Genomic DNA, 9,818 nt, shown 5'->3' on the forward strand with positions numbered 1-9,818 from the left:
CACAGATTGGAGAAATGTGACACGAAAGTCAGAATAAGAACAGCATGTAAAAGTTTTTCAAAAATATTTCTGAGCAATCTGAACATTTTTGACAATATAAATATCCAGTAGAAGCATGTGGTTTACATCAACACCACTGTATTTTCTCACAAACTAGAAGCTTTGGATGTGTTTTTTTAAAATGAGGTCTGAAACTTTAGCTGAATTTCATAGCTGGAATGTAGGTGGTAAAGTGTACAGAACATAAATTTGTAGCAGAGTATGTTGTGTACTTATACACAGTAAATAATATAAGATGCAGAGAAAGATCACAGATTATTCATTGAAACAACAAAATGAGACAGCAAATGTATTACAATAACAACAAAGCACTGAAGAATACAGGCTGAAACACCTGATGACATTACACATGAAAATGGTACAGCATATTGTTGGTATTGCATCATTATATTATTCTGCAATATCAAAAAACATATAATTTCATGGTTGCTATAGTGTGCCTTTCTTCAGTGGTACTAATTTGATAACGAATTAGGAATGTACGGGTTCCACAGAAAATAACTATATTTGTCTATATACTTTTTAATTAAGATGTCACTGATGTTCTCACAGGGAACACAAATAGAATAATTAAGAGCAGCGTGGTTAAATGGGAGAAGCATACAATGTTTCAGTCAAAAACCCTTAAGGGAAGGTACAATTTGAGATATACAGAGTAGACAGGGAGAAAATATTAAAATGCAGTGGGTCATAATGAAACAAGTTATGAGGGTATTGGCTGGATTCCACTAGATCAAAGATGTGGTCCAGTGGCGGGGTATTGTGAACATTGTAATGACCTTTGGGTTATATGTTGGGAGTGGAATTCCTTGACACTCTGACCATCGAATAACTTTACGAGACACAGATATTTCACCTCTCATCTAGTAAATTAATTAGCTAAAAATATAGAATGTAGGCTTCCCAAAATATAGAATAGAGATTCTAATCCGTGTTAGCTGAAGGACATAACAACAAAACTTAAGACTGACAACAGGAAGCATCTTACGTTGAGACAAACAAAGAAAAAACAATAAGAATACGTAAAAGATGGCGATGATCGCCCTGATGATGGAGGTATTAAGGACCTCTGAAACGTTGGTGGACATCTACCAGACTACATGGCATAACCCAGAAGACAACCATCTTCAGACTCACAGATGTTAAAACCTCAAATTCTACAAAAATATGCAATTGTGTAACAAATTGACCGAGTCAGAATACAGAACGTGTTCGTTACATATGGGGGATACTAGTTCAATAATGTGGGAAAAATATACGTACGTAGATCCGTGCTCTCCCTCTCGCTGAAACAGGTAGCATCGACATTGTGTTAGGGTACCAACTACAGTTACTGTGATGTGGTTATCTCCCATGTTGTGTAGCTTAATCAATCTTTACAAATGTTTGTCAGGCAACGGTGCATATCATTACCATTGTAATGCAGGTGCGGAACCAAGCCCCAAATAGACTCTCCAATGTTTCATCGTCAAATGACCATTTGCATTTCTAGTGAAATCAACAAAGACTAGACTAGTCTGGGGCCATTTCAATGGATATCACAGCACTAAACAATGTTCTGTTCCTAAGAGGTCTCTGTGGTTTTGTCTCTCCGTATCATTCACCTCCGAAAGTAGATCTACAGACAAAATTTCGATGAAAGGGGTATTGTACGTTAATGCATTTACAAAGTCACAGCAATAAAACAGAAATATCTCACAACCAAGAAAAAAATTAAAAAGCAACTTCTTGTTATTGAATAAGCGAACTCCAAGCCGGTTTGTAGAGCATCTCACTTTAAGATTACAGCATAAGACGCACTTGAAAGACATGTCTCAATCCCCCGTCCCCCCAATTCAATAATTTAATCTTTAAAACAAACCGAGATTAAGGGATTAGGCCCACATGCAATCTTTTTCTTGAACTTGATAATAAATTGTCTAATGCGACCACAAATTTCAGTCTTTGTAATATGTACGGATATAATGTACTACATTTAAAGTTATTCTGGACCATAGTCAAGTGATAGTAGTTATTTGATAATTGTAATGGGTGGCTACTGATTAGTCCAAATGTAAGAACAAATATTTTTCCTACCATAAATTTTCTTTTGTTGTAGGAATGGATGTAAGGAAGTTACAATTCTTCTAAAGAAATATTAACAATAAGTTCGTATATATCATCCACGTTGTATATAAGATGTACAGAACTTTTGACCAGCTGAAGGAACAAGCTCTCAACTCGGTCAAGGACAGTCATAATTTTAAAACACATTATGAATAAGGATTAGGATGACAGTGATGTACAAATGTTACAACAAATATATTTCTTATTAAAATCCTCATAATATGAACAATAAGCACGAAATGATATACAGTGGATTCCAGTTAAGCTTCTGACTCTGTAAGGCATTAAATTTTGTTTAACTAAATTACATTTTCATGGCATTCGAGGAATAGCTGCAAAATGGCTCATATCCTATTTAAGAGAGAGAATACAAAAGGTTTGAGCAAAATCACACAAAAATCTATCAATTTTTTAAAATTGGGGAACACTTTTTAAACTTGAACACAACCTCCAAATATATTGTAAGGTTCCCATATGCAAATATGGCGGAAGGAGGGTATCTTGCTGTGTGTTCTGTTGATACAATCTTTTGTGATATTACATGTCTGTGGAGTAAATAAGACCATCAATGATATGTATAATAAATAAATAATATTTCATATATTTGTGTATATATTTAAATCTATTTAAGACTGATGTGGTGCATTAACACTTACAGTAGGTCTTGTGACTTTCATATGTCGTCTATGGTGAAGGATTATACTGCACTGTGTATCATGGAATATTGTCTTGCTGTATGATCTATGTACAAGGGGAGTTTGAAGAGTAATAAGATTGGCAACACTGCTCATCTTCAGTGGCCTTGATCGAGATGGTACATGTGGTGTTTTGTTTCATCAAGTGTGTTTAGCTATTAATACAGATATTATCATTTTTCAAGGCGTGTGTGTCTGTAAATCTCTTTCACTAAAATCCTGTTTTGCAATGGTGGAGCAGAAAGACATTTGATGTTTTAAGGCAGAGATGTGCTATAGAATTTTGTGTGAAGCTCAGAAAAAGCGGTGAAGAGACGTTAAAGGTGTTACAGAATGTGTATGGAACAGAAACAATGAGACGAGCTACAGTGTTTCAGGTGTTGAAACATTTTAAAAATAGAAAGAGAACGGTGGTTGACGGCGCTTGAAGAGGGAGATTAAGCACCATCACCTGGAAATGTGATGCTGATTTTTGTTTTGACACAAAAGACTAGCTGCTACCCTGCCTAATGTGATCCCTATGTTAAATATTCATGTTCCCTATAAAGACATAGAGCAGAATCCAGTTACTTAAAGTAAAATTCTTCATGTATAATATGCTGCATCAGGTAAACATGGGATGTGACGTGTCAGATTCAATGTAAAGTAACTGGATTCTACACATCTATTTTCTTTGTCTGTGAAACAGATTACTTTCATTTGTAGGGATCATAAAGTCGCCATGCACAAAAACCAGCTGTGATCTGAGATACGCTTTTATGAAGAATTTTCCGTCTTGAGTCATCTCGCCGAACTAAAACAACAACAGGAGATGCTGGCGCAAGAGTACTAAGAAGAGGAAACTTTGAAAGCCTATCTTGGATCTTGTTCAACCTGGTACTGACAACAGGGGTGAAATTGCCATGAATAGTATACAGTCCAGTGCACAGCAATGACAGCGCTGCCAGTGGAGTACATACATATGGGCAGTCTGTCAATACCAATCCTGTTGCAATGGCACCTATTCCTGAGAGAAGTGCTGTTTTGTGTAGACAATTACCAACAGCAATCCAGCGTGATGTTTAATCCCACATACGGTTCGACAAAAATTATGCTGCAGCCTGCCTCCAAGGCACGCTCCAGCTCCAGTTCAAATGTTTCATGTGCATTTTCACTATCATACACTTCACGTATGATGGCAATCTTAGAGGGATCCAATTCTCTTGTCAGACCCTCCTTCCCTTAAATTTATCTTTCCTCTCTCCCTTTTTATTTTTATTTTATTACCAGATTTTGTTATTAGTCTACTGTAAATCTGGTTTTTAGCCTATTTTATAACATAATTCAGGATTTTACAGTATTTAATATAGAATGCCCTTGTTTTGGGGTGATAACTGTTCCTGCTGTAGATATGACTCCTCTTACATTTGCAAGATATTTTTAATCCTTGGCAAAATCCAATCATTTTTTTTTTATTTTTCCTATATTATTATATTTATGATTATTACGAGGTGCGTGTTAGTATCATGATGTTTCCCATGCTTGCTCCATATTAATACAAATTACAAGTATCTGATTCTGTCACTGCATAAAAGTTTTATTTCAATTATATATATTTTAAGAACTAGAATTGACCTCATTTTGCAAATACAGTCGATTCCGGTTAACAGGGCCGTCGTTTAATCGGGGCAGCCGTTTATTTGGGACAAAGTGTTCCAGTCCTGATGTGTCCCAATTAACTGGAATCCACTATATGTCATTTCGTGCTTATTGTTCATATTATGAGGATTTTAATAAGAAATATATTTGTTGTAACATTTGTACATCACTGTCATCCTAATCCTTATTCATAATGTGTTTTAAAATTATGACTGTCCTTGACCGAGTTGAGAGCTTGTCAAAGGTTCTGTACATCTTATATACAATGTGAATAATATATACGAACTTATTGTTAATATTTCTTTAGAAGAATTGTAACTTCCTTACATACATTCCTACAAGAAAAGAAAATTTATGGTAGGAAAAATATTTGTTCTTACATTTGGACTAATCAGTAGCCACCCATTACAATTATCAAATAACTACTATCACTTCTAGTTTGTGAGAAAATACAGTGGTGTTGATGTAAACCACATGCTTCTACTGGATATTTATATTGTCAAAAATGTTCAGATTACTCAGAAATATTTTTGAAAAACTTTTTTACACGCTGTTCTTATTCTGACTTTCGTGTCACATTTCTCCAATCTGTCATCACACTGCTGTTGTAATGGCTGTATATGCCCTTGAATGATCTTACACATACAACATCAAGTTTAAGAATTATGTCACTGCTTGCATATGAGTGTTTCAGCTTCATCCAATTATATTGTAAGGATAAAACTGAAGAGCAGGGAGGCAGTTATTTTCAAAGAAGTGTTTAAATTGGTCTGTCACTATTACTGATTGAAACTATTAAGTATGGGGAGAAGGGCAAGACCCAAGTTTACTAAGTAATGGGAAGTAAGCCACATGAGCAAAGCCTTCAGATTCACATCTGCAGATAGCCCAATTGTTTGTACGGCTCACTCTAAATAGAAGGCTTATAAAATTCAGAACAGTGGTCCCGTGCACCAATTTCTATATTGTAAAAAAGCCTACTGCGTACAGGCAGACATTAGAAATATTTTAATCAAGAAGGCAGTGATCAGGAGAGCCAATTTGGCAGTTTGAAATTCCAACTAATTTTTGCCAATCTTCTGTAGGCTGTGAGTATATTTGGGATATAGTTCTCTATATTCGAGGAACACAATATTCCTCTGTTGGAAAATCCTGCTTATTTATACAATTTGTACAGTTTGCAGCTACTCAGGCTTTCTGCTTCAAGAAACCATCTAATGTTGGCTACCTTGGTTTTCGTGGTTAGTTATGTATCTTATATCAGTCATGAAGACTTCCAAATGTTGAATGTAGTGATGGCGTTCAGAGTTTCTTAAATTCCTTGCTCCATTTTGTGGTTTTGAATTTATATCAGTATCCAGAATGGCGAGAATAAATGATGAAACATTGAAACAGGTAAAATTTTCATTACGTTTCCACACGTAACTATAACCTATTTGCTTCGAATACATTCTGAATTTAATTACCTAATTCCGTCCTGTTATCGGCATCTCAGTATGCCAAATGACAAGATTTGTTACATGTTTGCCATGTCATTAACAATTAGAGTAGAGTAGAGTTTATTTACATTCCATACATCCTTCTTAGGACTCAACCAAAGGATGTAGAACATGTCATTTCATATAATAAACATACACTTCAGAACTTTCAACACAAGTACAAGAACGTATTTCACATACCAATGTACATAAATTTCAGATTCTGCAATACAAGTATGAAAAATAATTTTACAAATTAATATACATAAACCTCAGAATTTTAAATATAAATACAAAAGTTGCTTTACATTTATATTTATATTATGGATATAAAGCTTAAACATTTTCACTGTGAATGAGTAGATGCTTTTTCAGATTACTCTGATCAGCGAATGATTTGTTACATACATCACAGGAATATAGCCTTTCACCACTGTGCGTACGCTGGTGAGTCTTCAGGTTATGCTGATCGATGAATGACTTGTTACACACATCACAGGAATATGAACGGTCCCCATTGTGTATGCGCTTATGCTGCTTCAGTGTACTTTGACGAGCGAATGATTTGTGACACAAATCGCAGGAATATGGACGCTGGCCATCATGTAATAAGCATTCTTCTTTCGCAGGACTCTAGCAAACAAATCGGATCTTCAAAGTCTAGAAAATTTTATTCCATTGTGTGCTGAACATGCATTCGCGTTCACTGGGCGTTGACTGTGACGTCACAACATGGCGGATATGTTTCGTCAAATTCTTTGAAATTTAGAATTAATATAGGTATATGTGCTTGCGTTTCAGATTTTCATGTATTTATATTTATTTATTCATTGACAATGTTTAGGTGTTTGAGAATGTACTACATACCGAAATCCTGTATCATTTCTGAGGGAGAATCTGTTAATTTTTTTTTTTATCGGGTGTTCGTAGCATGCCTCACAATGCCACAAGGAAGACCTCAGGCCCTCGTGCGATTACCTTGCTTTCCGAGGAGGTGTACGGTTATAGATTCAGTGTGAGTGACTTGTATGTCTCAAAGAGGAGTTTGAGATGAGGGGATGTGCTGAGTGGCTACTTTCATGTGAACTGTATCTGTAGTGTGTGTGGACTGGTGTCACACGAAGACATGGCAGACCAATTTGTCTGAATATCAGTGTTTCAGAAGATCAGTTGTGTGCGTGATGGGGAAGCAGCTTATTTGGAGTTGGAGATGTGAAGAAGCAGACAGAACGAGGCACCTGGAGCGTTTGTGACTTGGATAAGGAAGTGCAGTATTCAGGTATGTTAGAGAGTAGAGTTTATTTACAATCCATAGATCCTTCTTAGGACTAAACCAAAGGATGTAGAACATGTCATTTCACAAAATATTCATGAACCTCAGTACTTTTGACACAATTGGAAGGACGTTTCACATATCAATGTACATAACCTTCAGATTCTGCAATACAAGTCTGGAAAATAAGTTTACAAATTAGTTAGTCAATGCTTTTTGATGGTAATAATCTCTTGTTTACTCTTAAAATAATGTGAAACCTATAAATACACTCTGTGAGCAAACTGCAATTTCTTAATATTAAGGCAGATAGTACATGTAGTTACCATTGGGCTTTAGTCAGTTGTTACAGAACAAGGACTGCATTAGTACAAAGCATTTGATAAAACATTAAAGGTTTCTTGTAGAAACCCCTGTATGGAACATCATTAGCGTGTACTTTTCTGCTCTGCTGGCTGGTTGGGGTGGAGACTGTAGGAAAGGAAGGTGGACCCACCAAGTCGGAGGAATCTCCTACCGGTGAACCCCGGAAGGTCGGAATCCATGATGGCGGCATTCTATGGGCAACATTACGACCGTCTGCTCCTCAAACAAGTACAGGTATGCAAAAGTAATTCTGTAAACTGTCTTTAAAAGGTCGATTTTATGGGTGCCAGACTCGGTATCTCATTTCTATTGAAAGACATAGCTTATGGGGTATGTGAGATGAAATAAATAATTCTGTGACATAAGAGTGGATATAAGTGTCCTGTTATTACCTTCAGGTTTTCCAGGCAAACTTTGTGTACATTTTTCATAACTTTTCCTGTCCCACTGTCTTGCATTCTGAATTTTTGCTTTGTACATGACTTGAACACACATTTAGTTATCATGTTCATAAAATGAAACTCACGCACCAGACGTCAAAATTGGGTGATTAGTACTTCTGCTGAATATTTGGGAGGTTCTTGGTCCAAGGCCTAGCTATTGTGGCTTGAGATTTTAGTAATTCTCTTCAACTTCTCCAGGTAAGTGCTGGGATAGTGTTTTAAGACAAGGCCATGACTGGTTACTTCAACTTCCTTCACAGTTCAAAATTCTATATCTTCTCATTCAGCACTATATTCTCTATATAAACTGTGCAATTAAAAAAGTGTTGTTTAATGAGCAGCACAAAACACATTCATTGTGCCAGTATTTTCTTACCTACGTTGGACTATTTCAATGTTGGACACCATTGCATAAATTTATTGAACAAATACTACAAGTGACAGTACAATGAAACGACATACAGATGAAAAAGGTAACCTTCTAGTTTGCATCACGGTAGAGGTTTACGATATGGGAGACATTTACCACATGGCAAACATAAAGGCATTATTTAAGTTCTTGCATCACCTTGTCCAAGGTGTCACAATTTGCACTGAAGCCTGGATATGTGTATTTAATTCATGAAGTATGTGTGGCAGAGGAGGTTAGTAAACTGTATCCTTTGCATAACCCCATTAGTGTCAGGTCAGGGGTTCTCGGAGGCCACGTGCAAGGCAGGTTTTCATAAAGGTAGCCACCGACTTCCAAACGCCAGAGTTGCAGTACGCAATCCTGCCGGAACTAGGAATCCTGTTGTGGAAAATCTTCTGACAGTTGTGGCATTAACCACTATTGCAATATGATGAGATACATGATGCCTGTAATTGTGCTTTATGCAAAAAAAGATCTGACCATAAACCTTTGTTCTGGATAAATAGCGTGTGGCTTTTTGGTACCCCAGATCTGGACATTATGTGTGCTCACACATCTAATCAGCAGGAAAGGTGTGGAGAACCTGTGGGGTGTACTCCCCCTTGGGCTCTCTCACCAAGCTTCAGTCCATGGTCTAACCCAAACCTAATCTTGTCCTTGAAATTTAATTTGTAGGCATCTGTCTGGCATGTTTTTCAGCAAAGATCATGGTTCCGTGTATCTCTTATTGTATGAACTTTTTATGTTCTGCCATATATGTTGAGAAGGGCTGATCATAATTTGTCATGGAGTGAATTATGATTAGAGGCCATTTCATATTCATACATGTCAAGTTCTCGTAATGAATATTACGAACGATATGAATGTTTGGACTCAACCCAGCATAATGTATTAAGTTACTTTGTTGTTATAGTAACATCAGAAGAAAGTATGTTCTGTGGATGGAAGTGAATTAGTGAGCTCTCTGAAAATTAAGTATTGCATTTCTGTGGTGTAGTCTGTAACTGTATCACTTTTGCAGATTAAGAGGATAAATATGTGAGTGTGTGAAAAGAATAGTTATAGCAAATGGAAGGATCAATTACTATTCCTATATATGATTAAGGGGATAATGTTAAGCAGTGTGTGGTGTAGAGTACACTTTTGTAACCTTTGTGTCTTTCAAAGAGTATTACTTTTCAATTTTGGTGTTGCTTTAACATAAAAATGAGAATGTGAATTATGTGATGAAGTACAATATTAGTATTTTAACAACTTTATATTTTAAGATGGCTGTCTTCTGGGTTGTTCGACTGTGTGGTCTGGATGATGGAAGAAGCAAGGACCTCTGAAATGTCAGTAAACTTC

At 36.3% G+C, this 9,818-nt stretch overlaps 1 pseudogene; it reads right to left on the minus strand.

Annotated features, from left to right (window-relative positions):
- Window positions 1-2,342: 2,342 nt before the first annotated feature.
- LOC147871295 (transmembrane protein 11 homolog, mitochondrial pseudogene) lies at window positions 2,343-7,795 on the minus strand (annotated as a pseudogene).
- Window positions 7,796-9,818: the final 2,023 nt, after the last annotated feature.

Source organism: Zootermopsis nevadensis, unplaced genomic scaffold (assembly GCF_977971745.1).
Source record: "Zootermopsis nevadensis isolate Lab colony 2312 unplaced genomic scaffold, Znev_1.0 Znev_ptg000060l, whole genome shotgun sequence".
Taxonomy (NCBI): Eukaryota; Metazoa; Arthropoda; class Insecta; order Blattodea; family Termopsidae; genus Zootermopsis; species Zootermopsis nevadensis.